At 42.8% G+C, this 17,466-nt stretch overlaps 1 protein-coding gene across 2 annotated transcripts in view; it reads left to right on the top strand.

The window, feature by feature from the left end:
• Window positions 1-17,027, top strand: part of PELI1 (pellino E3 ubiquitin protein ligase 1) — a 136,165-nt gene extending 119,138 nt beyond the window's left edge. The window contains exons 9-10 of one of the 2 annotated variants that reach the window (XR_008958206.1): window positions 12,729-12,996; window positions 16,372-17,027. The gene's annotated coding sequence lies outside the window, so the exon portion shown is untranslated. Of the gene's footprint in view, window positions 1-1,530; window positions 2,768-12,728; window positions 12,997-16,371 lie in introns of those variants that run through there. The other variant, XR_006407971.3, reaches the window with a different exon arrangement.
• Window positions 17,028-17,466: the final 439 nt, after the last annotated feature.

Genomic DNA, 17,466 nt, shown 5'->3' with positions numbered 1-17,466 from the left:
TCATGATATTCACTACAAATATATAGAGCAGCTAGTAAGCAAGAAACACTGGGGATATAAAGATAAGTAAAATAGATATGGTCCCAACCCTCACAATGCCGAAAATCTAGTAAAAGGAAATGGATACATAAACAATTACAAAGTGTAAGTGCTAGGACAGAAATAAGATCTCAGTCTTTGTGGTTTGCAGAGAGCACCTAAGAGGGGTACTGATCGAAACCTGGGAGGTCAGAGAAGGTGCTAGATGGAAGTGATAACAGTCAGGAACCTGAAAGAAGGGGGAGGTAGCCAAGGATGATGGAAGGTGGCAGGTGAGGGCAGTGAGAATAGGATTCCCAGCAGAAGGAACAGAGGCTGTTCAGAGGCTCAGCACCAATAGAGAGTAGCACGTATTTGAGGAACTGAAGTTGAATGTGGCCAAGTGGAGAACAAAAGGAGGGAAATGGTAAGAGAAGAGGCCAAAGACACAGGCTGGAGACATATCAGACAGCTTTTGTAAGAAAGCCGTGATATTAAGCTTTATCATAATGGCCATAGGGAATCAGGGAATGGCAAGGGCAGATCTGCACTTTTGAAAAATCACTCGGCTGTACTGTAGAGAATGCGTGTACAAGACTGGAAACAGAGCTAAGGTTTTAGAATAGCCCAAGAGAGAGATGATGGGGAACGGCATGAGGGAAGTAACAGTGAGAATGGAGAGAAGTGGATGGATCTGAAACATATTTAACACATTTAAGAGTAAACTTGGCAAGACTTTATGATTGATTGAAGAGGACCCATGACTGTCTTGGGCAGTTAGACAGATGGTTGTTCATTTACCAAATTGGAATAACAGAAGAGCAGGTCTGGGGGGGGGGGCGAAGGTAATTTGAGATCACTATAAGATAGCCATGATGCTGCTCTGTTGCTTGTTGAATGTATGACTCTGATGCCCCAAAATGAGATCCAACTTAGAGATAGTAATGAAGATTTGGGGATCACCAGCCTGAGGTCCTACAAGTGAATGAAACTTCCCAGGAAGCCGTGACCTAGACAGACAGGAAGATTAACATTTACGGGGTAGAGGAAAAAAAAAAAAACCCATAATGAAGACTGAGAAAGAGATGTCATTAGAAAAAGAGACAAAACCAGAAGAGATGAATGATGTGGAAGCCAAGAGAAGGGAATGCATTAAGGAGGGGTAGTCTACAGGGTCACATTACTAAGGAGCAAAACAAGTTGGGGACTGAGAAATATCCATTGATTTGGCTACAAGGAAGGTGTTGGTGACCTTGACAACAGCATTTTCATAGAGTGGTGGGGAGCAAAAACCATGTTCTGGAGGTTTGAGAAGATCCTGAGGGATGAAGAGGTAGAGACCTGGGAAAGTCAAGTAGTTTGGCTGTGGAGGGGAGGAGATGGAAAGGGAGAGGGAGAGAAATGAAGGAAGGGAGTTAGAGAGGGAAGAGGGAGGAAAGGGAAGCAGGGAAGAAGAGAAAACTGGACAGGAATGTAAGGCTGAAGGAAAGTTTTTGTGTGTTCATTTTGCAGATGAGAACTACTTGAGGATGCTTGAAACTGAAAGGAAGGAGCCAGTGGAATAAGGGAGGAAGATAATGGACAGTAGGAGGGTAGTCCCTGAGTAGGATGGAAGAGACTCCCTTAGCACAGGGAGGAGTTAGCCTTCAGAAGCTAGTCTCACTGTAACTGGAAGAAAGGAAAAAATAATGGGTGTGGATATGAGTAATCTTGGAGGTGGGTGATTGAGGGGGGAAGTTCCTATCTAATGGGTTTTTGTATTTTCCCTCTGAAATAAGGAGAGGTCAACTGCTGAGAGGGAAACAGGAGAAGGAAGAGAGAAAAGTTTGAAGAGCACAAAGGAGATTTGAAGTGGCTACTGGAGAGAATTAGACACACTGCTAAGCAGCACTGAGGGCCCAGGTGAGGTTAGAGAAGGTACTAGGTATTGGCCATGATCTGCTTAGTCATGTAATTTGATCACCAGCATTTAGAGCCCCCAGGATTGGTATGGGGAAGAAGTTAGAATGATCCAACTTTGTCATATTCGTTAGATTAGGTTGCAAGTGATAGAAAAGCCCAAATAAGAGTAAACATGAAAGAGGTTGATTACTCTTTTATATAAAAATCCAGGTAGATTAATAAGGCTAGAATAGCGCACCAAGGTGTCAAGAACCAAGGTTCTTTCTAGCTCCTAGTTTTACTATTCTCAGGATCTGACTTCCACATCCTGGTCCAGCAGTTTCTTCAATTCCATCCTTTTTGTTTGCGTTCCAGTCAGCAGGAAGAAGGAAGGATCAGGAGAAGCCCATATGCTACTGATACTTAAATCTGTTGGCCATAGAACATGGAACATCTAGTTGCAAAGGACACTGACAAAGAGACTTTATTATAGGTGGCCCTGTGCCCAGTTACATTTTAAATTAAAGGCTTGGGCCCAGACCATGGGAGATACTAATAGGGTTTATTGAAGTAGGTGCAACAGAATGGGAGTAGGAAGAAGAGGTATGCAGAGTCTGGTCAGATGCAGGATCTTTCAAAAATTCATCTCCGTTCTCTTGGACTGGGGGTTGGGAGTAATCAGAATGGTTCTGGCATTGTGTTAGGATAGCCCAATGAGGTTTGTATTAACTCTACTGTGTGGAAGAAGAAACTCAAGACTCACCCAAGAAACTGAGGCTGGCAGGGCTCAGTCCTGGTGAGTATGACTCCAGTGCCCAAATTCTTTCTACTACTTCCACACTGCTATTTGATGCCAAAGGGATAGAAATGTCTAGCATGAGGACAAATACCCTTCATCAATCCTTTCCATGCCTCGATCCAGGATGGCAGGCAAGACAGGGTAAGTAGGACTGTCTTCCCCTTTAGAAGTGATGGCCTGCCTCCTGGGTGTATGGTGTGTGTTTGGAGTACAAAGCACGGATGGCATAGGCAAGCTAGAGAGGCTAGATGGACAGCTTACAAGACCAGCATGAGTGCAAATGAAAGGAATAACCACAAGGGGCACGGAGAAGATTCCTGGCAAGATAAAAAATACTTCGTATGTCAATTGTCAAGCATTCACTATCAGATTCTGTGCATCTGCATTTTTTTTATTTATTCTTTTTTTTTAGTAATGTCTACACCCAACGTGGGGCTCAAACTCACAACTCTGAGATCAAGAGTCGCATGCTCTACCAACTAAGCCAGCCAGATGCCCATGCATTTTTATTTTTCATTTCAGAAACTTTTCTTTTTCCCATTTTATTTTTTGAAAGTTAATGCTTATGCTTGGTACAAATGCAAAAGGCACAAAAAATATACAGTAAAAAAATATATATGTCCTCCTCCCTCCTCTGTCCCCCAGTTACCTTCCCTGGAGGCAACCAATGCTGGCACTCAACCCTTACCCTCTCCTTTCCTTTCTCTCCCTCTCCCCATTACGGGCTGAGGTACATCAAGCTGAACTCTCCTCATTCTGTAAAAAGATACAGACCTTCCTAACGTAGCAATCTTGAAATGTATGCCCTAAAAATCAGATATACCAACAAAACACAACACTTTATTGTCTCTAATGACTTCTTGCTAAAAAGCCCCCATTCCTGGTGTAGGTGGAAAGCACTTAATGTTGCTGATTAAGGATAGCTCAGTCCCTTTAGGTCTAAAACAGTTCCCCTTGGCAAACGACTCAGTCCTTCCTCAGGGTTTGTCCTTCATCCCAGGCTTCTGTCTCCCCTTCCCACGTAGAAGGGAAGCTGTAGGAAAGGTGCAGGGAAGGTCTGTCTGCCAACATCCAGGCCTTCCCAGCTTCCGTTGATGAGGATTGTTCTCTCCAGGCTTTGGGCCTGCATTGATTCCAGCTACGGACAGCCACAGTCCCTGCCTCAGCCCTTGGGCGTAAAGACCCTCGAACCTTCTTGGCCCAAAGCCAGGCCTCCTCCAGCCCATTCATGCTGTTAGCCTTCGCCATTCTCTCCTAGGGAAAACACAACAGGCCCCTAGGAACTGGAAGCATGATCACAAGGCCTCTTGTTGCCTAACCAGAGCATTTCCACTTCTATGTAGTTGGCCTGGTTCCAAATGGAAAGCGGGGCACACATGTCTTCGGCTTTAGGACACCCCAACCACTCACCTGGGGCAACCCTGTGCTTATACCCTCTAATCTTCCAACTTCCTGCCTGCTGCTTAAACTTTATCTTTCTTTCCTCTCGTAGGAAAATGACTCTAACGTCATATCCTGTGTTCTTCCTGGCACTATCTACAAACTGCTCAGGGGCAGTTCTCCAAGCTCTGCCTCATTGGTATATATAATTACATTTTTTTTCTTTCGATACAGTCAGGCTTTTGTTAGTCAAAAGCACTTGATTTCAAACTATTGTCTTGCCATGAATTTTTTAAAATCCTACTTTGAAACTCAAAGCTAAATGATGACTTACCTATTCTTAGCTGTTTTGTTTTTTTCTCTCTCTCTGTGACTCAATGCATGCCATTGACTCAATGGGTGGGGGAGCCATGGGGACAAGGGTTTACTGGGAAGGCAACATAAGTTGGTTGGATATCTCACAAATGCTATTTCCATGACATCAGCATAAGGTTTCCGGTGCTGGTGGAAGTGGTAACTTCCCTCCATAGCCAAACTACTTGACTTTGTCAGTGTGATAAATGCCACTAAGTGTGCATGTTGGGAAACGGGTACCCCCACTTCATGGTGTTCTAAGCGAACGTGAACAAAGCCGAACTAGTGATTCCACCACCGTCCACCCCAATTATGCAGGTGCAAACCTGAGTCATTCATCTGGCTTCCTCTCTCCTCCACACCCCACGTTTAATCCACCTGGTATTTCGGGCCACTAAAGGGAAGGGGAGACTTTCTCATTTTCACAGAAGCACTGTATGGGCCAGTATGTCCTCTTTGCTGAAATCCTAGGCCAAGCCACCAGTGCCTGCAGTTGTCTCCTCCCGGCCATTGTCTCCCCACTTCTATGTTTAACCTCCTACGATCCATTCTCCACAAAGCAGCAGATTTATCTTTTTAAAATATCAGTTAGATTATATCACTTCCCAGCTTTCCTGCTTTAAATCCTCCATAAGTTTCCCATCAGTCTTCGACCTGGCTGGGCCTCCCTCTTCGGCCGCATCTCCTCATCCCCTTCCAAGCTGTCCCTCTTACTCTGCTCCAGCCCCACTGCCCATCTTTCTTCCCTCAAATACACCAGGTTCATGTCTTTTTTTTTTTTTTTTTAAGATCTTATATATTCAGGGGCGCCTGGGTGGCACAGTGGTTGAGCGTCTGCCTTTGGCTCAGGGCGTGATCCCGGTGTTATGGGATCGAGCCCCACATCAGGCTCTTCCGCTATGAGTCTGCTTCTTCCTCTCCCACTCCCCCTGCTTGTGTTCCCTCTCTCGCTGGCTGTCTCTATCTCTGTCAAATAAATAAAATCTTTAAAAAAAAAAAAAAAAAGAAGATCTTATATATTCATTTGAGAGAGAGAGAGAGACAAAGAGAGCCTGAGTGGAGGTGGAGGGGCAAAGGGAGAGGGAGAAGCAGACTCCCTACTGAGCAGGGAGCCCAACGTGCGGCTCGATCCCAGAACCCTGAGATCATGACCTGAGTTGAAGGCAGACGCTCAACCGACTGAGCCACCCAGGCATCCCACACCAGGTTCATTTCTACCCCAGATCTTTGCACTTACTATTTCTTTGCTAGCAGAGCTCCTTCCGCCAAGGTCACACTGCTGCCCCCTTTGGGGCTTCCTGTCTCAACTCGGGTATCACCAACTCGGATATCACCAAGTAACCACATCATACCTGAGGTTCCCTCTGCCATAAACCGTATATAGTCTTCTTCATAGCACTTAGTTCCTGAAATTGTATTTATTTGTTTATTTACATGTTTATTACCTATCTCCCTCTCACTTGGAATGCAACCACCATGGACAGGGACTTGGTTTGCCTTCTTTGGTACTGTTATTTTTTGCAGTAAACAGTGTCTGGCACATGGTAAACACTCAAGTAAATATTTATGGACTGAAACCAGCTAATTTTATTCAGAGGGGAAAAGAAGGAAGACAATATTTTTTTAACTTCACAAGCACTAGTAGATACCTTTCTATTTTACCATTTACAAGAAATCATTCTACTAGTTTCTTTGTAAGGGAATCATAAGATTAATGTGGCTGCAAGACAGAACTGGCATCTATATTTATGGCACAGAAAAGCAGTTTTTTCAAATAATCAAGTCACATCAAAGTATAAATTGTTAGCCTTATTTGCCAGGTACGAAATTTGAATGATTGCATGTGTGTTGCTGTGAGCTTAACCTGCTGCCGGCTGCCTGCTATTTCAGGGTCCCTGATTGCTGAACGTTGTTGACTTGATTTCTTTCATTTTAAGTATGGCTGAAGAGGCAGGGCTGAGCAGAGGCAAGATGTAAAAAAAGAGGCAACATGAATGATTTTTCAGGCACACTATGAAACAATTACCAACAATCTTTAGGTATTTCTTATACTTTCAGTACTGAAAACGAGGCTCTCCTTGATATAGGCTATGAATTTTGAAAAACGGATATACCAAAAAGTCTTGGAACAGCTGCATAGAATCTGAAGCAGGGACTTTAAAGTTCGGCTCCAGGTGACACATGTTAGAACAAAGATAGAAGAAAACTAGGCCTCCTCTTGGTCAGAATAGATGAGGTCAAAATCCTTTTCCTACCCTGGTGTCAAAGTCTGAAATGTCTACCTTTAGAACTTCTATTTTTATCCTGGATTTCTCTTTTAAAATGCATGTATTCCTGGAAATACAGTAGACTGATTTCATGAAGATATTGGAACTAATTCGATCCATGTTCCTTCCACTGGGCGAGATTACCAGTAAGAGAGCCTGAAAGGGAAGGGCAGAGATGCACTGGAGGAGACCAGAAGCACCAACCCTGTCTTTTCTGAACATAGCATGGACCCGGTACAGTACAGTAGTTGTTGAACTACTTTGGATGATAATATTGTGGGGCAAATGATTTGAGAGTGAGTTTTGTGATGTGAGTTCGTCTGCGAAAATGGATTTTTTAGACTTTAAGTGTTGCTATGCAATATGAATTTTGATAGATTTTTTTCTAGTTAGGGTCCCAACAGGAAGCAGATGGCACAGTTAAATTAGGATAATTTGAGGAGAGTTTCTTTTCAAAGAGACTATTTACAAAGGGCAGCTGGGGTGTAGTGGAAACCCAAGGGTCCCACAGTCTAGGAAGTAGGAGTGAGAAGCTGCAGAGTGGTTGACACCCTTTGGCCCTAAAGGAGTGATTTCCAGAGCTTGGAAAGGGAGAGCTAGTCAGAGCAGACCACGGTCAGAGGAGCAATGACCTTGACGCAGCCAGCCAGAGGCAAGCCCATTGGGAAAATGCCTTCAGATGAACACCTTGACCTCCTTCTCCCTTCCTCTGGTCTTCCACCAGGGCTCCTCGTTGGCCAAAGCCAACTGGAAGCTAAAGGCAAAGGGAACACATTCCTACAGCACCAGCCTCCCTGGGCAGAGGGGAAGGTGGGCCATGGTAGAGAGAGGATCTCAGGAGCAGGTAGAAGACATCCAGCATAATGATGCTTCCATTCACTTGACAAGAAGTTCTGAGAAAGAGCCATCCAACATCCTTCCCCTTCCCCACTGCAAGCTTTCAGAGTGTAGCTGCTATGGGCTGGAGAAGAGGATGTGTCCTTAATATCAGATTTGGGGTTTTGATTAATATCTCAGACTTATCTAATTTCTGCATGGACACTGTATTTATAACTGAAATTGATAGTCCATGACATCAGAGTGGGAAGAAAATTTAAGGGCCTACCAGAATTTTCATCCCAGAGCGGAGAAAGATGACCTTGCTCTCCGCACCCCCCCCCCCCGCCCCGACCAATTTTATATATGTATATGTAAAGTCACAGTGGGGACAAAAATAAATAAGGTTGCATTTCGGTTAGGTCAGAAATCCGTGCTTATTCAACATACCACTCACATAATCTTTACCAACTTTTTCACTTTATAGGTAATGAAACCTCATTCCAGAGAGCTTGAGTCCCATGCCCCATTTCACAAGCCATTTCACAGCCAAATCCCAATTAGAAGTATGACTTCAGACATCTATAGGATATGCAGCTACAGGCTTACGTAGGCAGCTAGCAGGGGGGCAAACTTCAAACAAGGTCAAAGACATTGATTAGCTATCTTTGCTGTCTTTTGGCTGCAGACATTACCCTCAGGTGGAGCAGTATATGGTGAGTAGGGAAGTCTCACTGGCTAGGGCAGGCTTCCTTGTTACAACGATTTGTACCTCTGTTTTGAGGTTTAGACCTTAGTTTTGCAATTCAGAAACTCAAGTCATCGGTTCACCTAAGAATAATCAGGTCCTGATGAATTGATGCATTTGCCAATCTCTCTACAGGTTTAAATCAAAATGCCCATTGAATTACCCTGAGAAATGTTATTGTCAAAAAGACAAGACTGGTGTCAGCTGGTCAACATTCCATGGCTGAATGGCTTATAGAAAGGACATAGATCAGACATTCATTTTCATTCTCAAGAAAATAACTCAAATTATAAATACCATTGATTGTGGGTCAAAGACATAAGTTCACATGTAAATGACAACATATACTATTAATAAATTGCTTTACTGATGATATGCCCTGCATTTTTACAAATTCCTGGGTGTTTTTTATGTGTATATAAGATAACGTAGTAAAACCCTGGCATCATAAAACTTTGACTAGCCAGAACTTAATTAGAACCCTTAATTAAAAGAATTTCTCTTGGGGGGCGCCTGGGTGGCACAGCGGTTAAGCGTCTGCCTTGGGCTCAGGGCGTGATCCCGGCGTTCTGGGATCGAGCCCCACATCAGGCTCCTCCACTATGAGCCTGCTTCTTCCTCTCCCACTCCCCCTGCTTGTGTTCCCTCTCTCGCTGGCTGTCTCTATCTCTGTCAAATAAATAAATAAAATCTTAAAAAAAAAAAAAAAAGAATTTCTCTTGGGAACACCTGGCGGGCTCAGTCGGTCAAACATGCCATGCTTGATCTTGGGGGTGTGAGTTTGAGCCCCGCGTTGGAGGTAGGGATTACTTAATAAAGTTTTTTTAAAAAAAGAATTTCTTTTGATACATGTTCTAGTTAAATTTCTTCTCAGTTCCAAATCCACCCTTCACTGCCCTGCTTTGTTATGCTACAGCTGAAAGTGTAAACATTTCTCCTTTGTAGCTGGCATGATGGTTTGTCAGTGAAGAGCACTGGAGGGCCACTGCAGGGGAAAAGTCAGGGGTGCCAGAATTCCAGCTGAGCTCAGCCCTCCAGCAAGTCTCACAGGCACCCCAGATTTCTTGCTTCCCTACCTGAGTTCCAGCATCTCACTACACAATCTCCAATGAGGTCAGTATTTCAGGCTTAGGGGAGAAAGGGCTCTTCTAAATGTGTTCCTTCCTTGGGCCTGAAGCCCTAGCCCTAGAGCAGGCATCCTCCAGGGCCAGGTCGGGGGAGTGAAAAGTGCTTCTACGGGGTGGGGGTTGGTGTGAAATAATCTCAGGTATTACAATGGTGTGTGTGGCCCTCCAAAGGACCACAGAACTTAAACAGATATAGTGTATCTGCAGTATTAAAATTTAATGGAAGGGAGGCACAAAGGAAAAAAAAAAAGTCTAGAAAATCTCCTTAGGGGGGCAATAATGAAAAAAAGAGTTAGGTAACATGCCCTAAAAGTAGCAGCAGTTCCTCATAACCACTATCCCCGTATTCTTTAGAAACCTCTTGACTCCGTAGTAGTTAATCCCGTTTTTTAGTTAATATAATTTATATTAAACTTTCCCTGTTCCAATTATCATATGGTTTCTGTCATCCAACTGGGCTTTGATACAGTGCATTTGACTTCTATGAAAAAAGGCAAATCGGAGGCTGAATTTAAAAAATTTCAAGACATTTTCTAGAACCTGCAGAGATAAATCTCCAGGTACTCATATTTTTTACAGTAGGGGTATGTGTTCAGGATGATGATCTTGGGACCATAATAGGTACTGAATGATCAAAGATAGGCTGTTAGTCTGAACTTGGTGAAGCAAAAAGATTGGTAAAAACTTTGGTTGAAGCAACACAGGTGTTCTGGATAGCATTTCACTGGTACAACACATACTCTCTCTGCTGAATACGTTTCTCACTTATGACTATTTTCTTAAGTGCCAAACTCTGTAATAATGATGATGAGGATAGTAATAGTAATGAAAGCCACCATCCACTGGGTACTTACTAAGCTCCGTCACTGTGACAAGAAGGCTGAGAACGGATAGAAAAAGCCCAGTGTACAAGCAATGAGACCAGTTAGGAAGCAGCTGATATGGTAAAAGTATTGGACACTTAATATGGAACCTTACACGGCAGTTTGAAGAAGTTAGCTACATGTGCCTAAAGGAGCATGGAAAGAACTTAGAAACAGCATTGTGTTAAAAAGCAGTTAACAGGGACACCTGGGTGGCTCAGTTGGTTAAGCGTCCAACTCTTGATTTTGGGTCAGGTCATGATCGTAGAGCAGTGAGGTCGAGCCCCACGTTGGGCTCCCCACTGGGCATGGAGCCTGCTTAAGACTTTCTCTCTCCCTCTCTTTCTGCCCCCCCACTGAAAAAAAGCAGAACAAGAGTCATTGAACAATACAGATTGAAAACACATACATTCATAAAACAACATTATAAAATCCAACTCGGGGATACATGCATTTCTAAGCACATATTGAATACATTAGAACGGCTGCTGATGCTGGAGACGAAGTAGGGAAATGAAAAAAATAAAATTAAACGAGAAAATAACAAAGTAAAATAAAACAAGACAAGGCCTCGCATGGAGGACTGTGTACCATGAGCTCCGGAGGGTGATTAAGTCAAGTCTTTGCAAAGTCCAAAGGAAAAAAAAAAGACTCTAAATCCTGTATTTCTTGAAGTTTTTTCATTCCACAAATGAGATGTGATGTTTGCTTTTTTAGGTAAGCCATGTAAACAGCTGTGTGAGTGGCTCATTCGTCTAGCCAGGCTTTCCAGGTCTCGGGGCACATTTGAGCAAAGCAGACATCCATGAAAAGCCAGTGGGTGAGAACAATGTGGAGGATACACCTGTAAACTGAATTCTAGAAACCAAAGCCTAAATGCAGCCTTATTTATGAAACTAGAAATGCAGTGCAAAACCCATAACGAACATATTGTAGTACCAGATCAGTGACCCGGCTTGGTTATTTCCATCTAGCAAAGAGAAAAATTGAGATATTATTTAACTATGAAAAACAGAATGGAGGAGACAAACAGGTAGCCCCCTGAAAGACAATTCGGTCGGCAAAGGGGGATTAGGTGGCATCAGCAGGCACGATAAAAATGCGTATACCTATATGTTTGTGTGTCTATAAAATGTTTTAAAGTGAATTGACCTCAGGATTCTCTTTGCTTCAAAATGCCTTCAGTCAAACAGGAAGCACAGAGGAGCCTGGTTTGATTCCAGGGCTCTTCTTTTTTTTTTTTTTTTTTGTTTTACCTTATGAAGTAAGTTTATTCAACCTCAAGATTTATATTTTTTAATGTTTTTTTATTATATTATGTTAGTCACCATACAGTACATCCCTGGTTTCTGATGTAAAGTTCGATGATTAGTTGCGTATAACACCCAGTGCACCATGCAATACGTGCCCTCCTTACTACCCATCATCAGTCTATCCCATTCCCCCACCCCCTCCCCTCTGAAGCCCTCAGTTTGTTTCTCAGAGTCCATAGTCTCTCATGTTTCATTCCCCCTTCTGATTACCCCCCCTTCTTTATCCCTTTCTTCTCCTACCGATCTTCCTAGTTCTTATGTTCCATAGATGAGAGAAACCATATGATAATTGTCTTTTTTTTTTTTTTAAGATTTTATTTTATTTATTTGACAGAGAGAGACAGCCAGTGAGAGAGGGAACACAAGGCAGGGGGAGTGGGAGAGGAAGAAGCAGGCTCCCAGCGGAGGAGCCCGGGCTCTTCCTTTTTAAACCCACCAGGTCTGTCGTTGAAGGGGAGAGCCAATGAGCCGGAGTATTTCTCTGTTTCTGAGAAGGACCGCGGACACCACCTGCAGAGTCAATCAGTTTGCCCTTTTTGAGTTCATTCTTTCTCGTTTTCAACTACCTGCCTAGACAGTGGATTGCTGAGAATTCACATGTCTTTTGTTTGGGGTTTTGGGTTTTTTGGTTTTTGGTTTTTGGGTTAGCTTTAACACTGTAGCCACCTACCTTAAATGACACTGTAAAGTTAGCAGGATCTGCTTTCGGGTGAAAGCCGGAGGGGCGGGGAAGTGAGGGAAATGAGTGAATGCTTGATCCTTAAGTGCTACACTGTCACTTGCTCCTGCCTCTGAGTCATCCTTTGTACTTAAAAGCCCCTTTCTTTGCCATTAGAAGGAATAATTCTACAAAACGTTTTCCGTAAGGATACTTAGTTATTTGAAAACATTTTTTTTGCCTACCATTGTATTTGGCTATCCTTACACAGTGGACTCACCTGCAGGCTTCCCTGAAAGTACATCAAGCTAGCCTCCAGCAGCAAGCCAAGTTTAATTAAAGAAAACTTGAAATTGTACGTACATGCGAATGAATGTAACTTCTTAAAACTATATATCGATACACTACTAAAGTAAAACTATCACAAAGTCTTAGAGCTTTATAGAAGAAAAGAACCTTAGCAATTAATGACCTCAGCTGCTTTCTTTTCTGCCTCCCCTGCAGCTCAGTAACAACGTTTCGACGTAAGGAGTCCCCCCTGAGAAGGACAAACATCTATACCATAGCTCGGAAAGATCCCCTTTTGCATTTTATCTTCACACCAAGCTTATTCATTTTTAGAGACTTTTTGGAGCCAATGAATGAGAAAAGTGATTTATAAACTTTTCTCGTTTTGTTGACGAGACTGTTGCTTCATCTCGAACTGGAGGACATAAGGCAGCCGTCTACAGGGCCCTGGAAAACAAACCGAGTCCCCGCCTGCAGAGCAGCTGTGAGTAACTGTACATTGTTTCCTGCCCGTTTTAACCTTACAGGTGAAAGCCACGCTGCCTCTGCTATTGATGTAACGATTTAGCATTCCAAGGTTTCTATTGTCTATTAGTATTAAAGTATTTGCTATCTGATGGAAAGCCTAATGGGGTGCCTGGCTGGTTCAATCGGTGGAGCGTGGGACTCTTGATCTTGGGGTTGTAAGTTCAAGCCCCAGGTTGGGTGTAGAGAGTACTTAAGAATAAACAAATAGCCTAAAATATTGTTAATCAAGTAACGATTTTTACGATACAGCATCTGACTGATTTTTCAAAAGCCAGTATCTGGCTTTTGGATTTTTAAAAATTTTATCACACATATTCATGTAGAAAAGTTGCAAAATACAGCTGAACAAAAGGAGACAATTTTTCATAATCTCACCACCTACAGAAAATAGCATTTCCCATCTATACTGCTAGTATTCATTTTTGTCTTAAACAAGAATATTTTACTTCAAAATTTTCACCCAAACACACTTGCTTCTACAAAGGTGAGCTTCTGAGAGCCCAACTTCCTTTGTGCAGACAGCAGACTCTGCTCTGGAGGGAAGGAAGTGGCTCATATCCTGGCTAACAGGGGATCATTGTTCCTCTGTCAGAACTGGCACAGCGCCTTCTTCAGCCAGAAAGACAATTATGTGACAGAATCCAAGAGTCGGGCCTGCCTTCGGAGAAAGTGGCTTAAAGCAAATTTTACATGTGGAGTGTACGAGGCACTTTCCACGCCGTCTCTCTAATTATTACAACCTAGATAAACATGAGTTTGAATCCCAGCTATTCCTTACAAGCCAGGTAACAGTGGGTAAGTTATGAAGGCCCTTTGCCACAGTTTCGTCATCTGTTCAATAAGGACAATAAGAATACCAACCTCACTGGGTCCTTGTAAAGACCAATGAGCTTACCACAGAGTCCTTCGTGCCTGGCCTCCTGCAAGATGTCAACAAATGTCGGTAGCGTTATTGTTGTGGTCGTGGATTGCCATGGGGATTATATGAAATACTCTATTGGAAACTCCTGCCACACTTTGGAATTATTATTACAATACTTAGTATCACAGGGAGGGTTTGTTTTTCACCACCCACATTTTCCTCTGGCAGCACTCCTCGGTTTTTGACTCTAGTCCAGTGCTATTTGGTAGAACTTTCTGTGATCACAGAAATGGTCCATAATCTGTGCTGGCCAGTATGGAAGCCGTCCGCCAAGTGCAGCTATTGAACGCTTGAAGTGTGGCTAGTGCAACTGAGGGGTTGAATTTTTAGTTTTAATTTTATTTAATTTTAATTAATTTAAATAGTCACAGCTAGTTCCGTGATTTCTATCTGTTCCTACTCCTGTCTGATCGCTTCAGTTGCCTTTAGGCATATGCAAATCAACCTGTAGGGACTCTAGGGAATGTCTCCTCATTCACATTGTTTTGAATAACGTCATTTTCTACATGGTTCATTCTTGATAAATGATAAATTACAGTCCCACCATTAATAAAGTAAAAACAAACTGGATATATTTCCAATGTCAAGCTTCTCCACCAAGTCTGCTTTCCATAAGCACTTTGGGTTGTTTTTTTTTTTTTTTTTTTAAGAGTTATTTATTTATTTTAGAGCAAGAGCGTGGGCAGGGGGAGGGGCAGAGGGAGAGGAATAGAAGCAGACTCCCCGCCAAGCTTGGAGCCTGAGGCAGGCCAATCCCACCACCCCCAAGACCGTAACCCAGGCTGAAGTCAAGAGTCCAACGCCCAACAAACTGAGCCACCCAGTCGCCCCTCCATAAGCATTTTGTAAACTTGCATGAGAAGAACTTAATAACCTTTTTAAAAAACATTTGGCAGTTTAGTTTAAAAGGCTGTTTTATCGGGGCCCCTGGGTGGCTCAGTCAGTTAAGGATCTGCCTTTGGCTCAGGTCTTGGGATCTTGGGCTCCCTGCTCAGTGGGGAGCCTGCTTCTCCCTCTGCCTGCCCCTCCCCCTGCTTGTGCTCTCCCTGTCTCTGTCAAATAAATAAATAAAATCTCAAAAAAAAAAAGCTGTTTTATCACACCCCATGTTGAGAATAGAGCCTACTTTTAAATGAATGAATGAATGAATGAATGAATGAATGAATGAACGAATAGCTGCTTTACAGATCTGGGATGAAAGGGGGTATCTCTGCTGTCAACTACTCTCCCACACAGTACACAGCAGAGTAATTCTTGATCTGCTGGTTCTGTGTCGTTGGGTCAGTCCTATGCTTCCCTGGGGACTCTTGCTCACAGCCCCCTTCTGAGCCTCAGGCTGACACCCTTCACCCATCCATCACTGGTGTTGAGTCAGAACTTGAGTAGGCTCCCTGAGGGCAGCCCTGAGTAACTCCGAGCTCACAACGCCTTTTCCAGGTTCCAGGGTCCCTGCTTCTCTTCTCTGTTGGAAAGCCAATCTGAACTTCAGATTCTAGATAAATCACACAACCCTCATATCAAAGAAAAGCTGTAAAACCAAAACCCATTTTCATTAGGTAAGCCTAGCTCTTTCCTCTCCTGGGGAAAGGCTGCCACCTACTGTAATACATCAGCATTGGGCTTTTCCAAGGTCACTGAACAACCACTTCCTCTAGACGAACGAAAGTATGCACAACCCCACCTGCCTTCCCCTCGATGGGTCAGGAGTGCAGAGCGGAAAAGCAGTAGACGTTCCAGAACTGGAGGGCAACAAAGCAAACTCATCCATATGAATGGTGCCCTGAAGAAATTGGCATCTCCCTCTGATTAGAAGAGGATTTATTCTTCACCACTCAGCAGCACCATTTTTTTCAAGTTAGCTCATAGTAACCTACATACAATCTCTGTTGTTAAGAGGCTGATTATTTCCTTGGTCCTTCCAGTTCTATGTATCTTTATTCTTCACAGTCCTGGAAAGTCTTTGGGAGGAGAAAGGATGAGAAGAGGACAAAAACTGATGGTTTACAGGGTAGCATCCTGGAGCCTTGCACTTTGACTTTCTTCAAAAATCCTAAAACTCAAGGAAATACTCGGTAGTGATGAGCGCACACGGCTGCTATTCGAGACATGGTTCAATCTTAGAAGCATGATGTTGAGTGAAGAGAGCCAGACACCACACAATGAGCCATTTACAGATATAAAGTTTGTAATGTTATTCTATATCTATAAAGTCAAAAACAGGCGAAGCACAATGAAGCCGATAGTGGTTAACTGTGGAGCTGGGGTAGTGGTGGGGTTTAGGACACACTATCCCAAAAGGTGGCATCTTGGCATATTGAATATTTTAAGCTGAAAGAGTTTGAGAAAAGACAGAGCAGGAAGGTCACACTGACCGTCCCCTCATCATTCCCCCTTCTCCCCTGAAAACAGGTCATAAAACTCGTGTGAGAAGTGCCCTCCCTATTCCAAGAGGAAAGAAGACTCCTTATCTTGGAAGACAAAGAGACGCCAAGAAGAATCCTAACAAACGGGCCTTGCTAAGTTCCCGCAGTTTACTGTAATTAGCTCATACTCTTTAACCTATCATACTGCTCCTTCACTGTCCACTTGTCATCAAACCTGGCACAAAATACACAGTTCTGGTGGGTTTTTTTTTGGGGGGGGGGGTCTTCGTTTCCTGATGAAGGTTCTTATGTAAAAATTATATTAAATAAATGTGTATGCTTTTCTCCTGTTAATCTCTTTGTAAGTTTAATTTTCAGACCCAGCCAAGGACTCTAAGAGGGTCGAGGAAAACCTTTTCTTCACGTACAGCAGTAATCTGGAAAGGACAAAAAGGGCCTTCTGGAGTATTGGTAATGTTCTATTTCTTGACATGAGATGATGTAGTTATGTGTTTCCATTTTGCGAAAACCAGTTGAGCCATAAATTTTAAGGTATACATGATATACCATCCATAAAAAATCATTGTTTGAGAAACCAAGTAGTCATGAGTAAAATAATATGACACCTGCGCTGTTGTTTTGTTTTGTTTTTTTTTAGAAAACTTCAGAAAAATAATTAGGTATGGATAGATGAAACAAAAATAATAATGTTAAGCTGTAGGATAGATACATGAAAGTCCATTATTCTATTCTCCCTGCTTTTGTGTATTTGAATGCTTTTATAATAAAAAGTTTTTAAAAATCATGGGTGAAATGTTAATCTTAGTGAAGAGAACCACATAAAATCCAAAAGTCATAAATGAAAAAAAACATGAGGCTTCCACATCCGTTCCAGCTCCTTCCTTCCATCAGAAAGGCTATAAAGTAAAATGCTGGCTTTGTTAGTCCCCTGGCTCTGAGCCTGTATGTGACCTAATGCTAGTAATGAAGGTATAGGCAGAAACCAACATTATAGCCACATACATAAATAATATAAATCAAAATAACAGTGGGGTATCATCTATTTTTCACCTATTGGATTGATAAAGATCAAAGAGTTTGCTAATACTCTACGTTGACAGTTTGAGGACACAGTTGTTCT

This window comes from Ursus arctos, unplaced genomic scaffold (assembly GCF_023065955.2).
Source record: "Ursus arctos isolate Adak ecotype North America unplaced genomic scaffold, UrsArc2.0 scaffold_8, whole genome shotgun sequence".
NCBI classification, from domain to species: domain Eukaryota; kingdom Metazoa; phylum Chordata; class Mammalia; order Carnivora; family Ursidae; genus Ursus; species Ursus arctos.
Note: the sequence above shows the minus strand (reverse complement) of the source record. Positions and strands in the feature narration are given on the sequence as shown.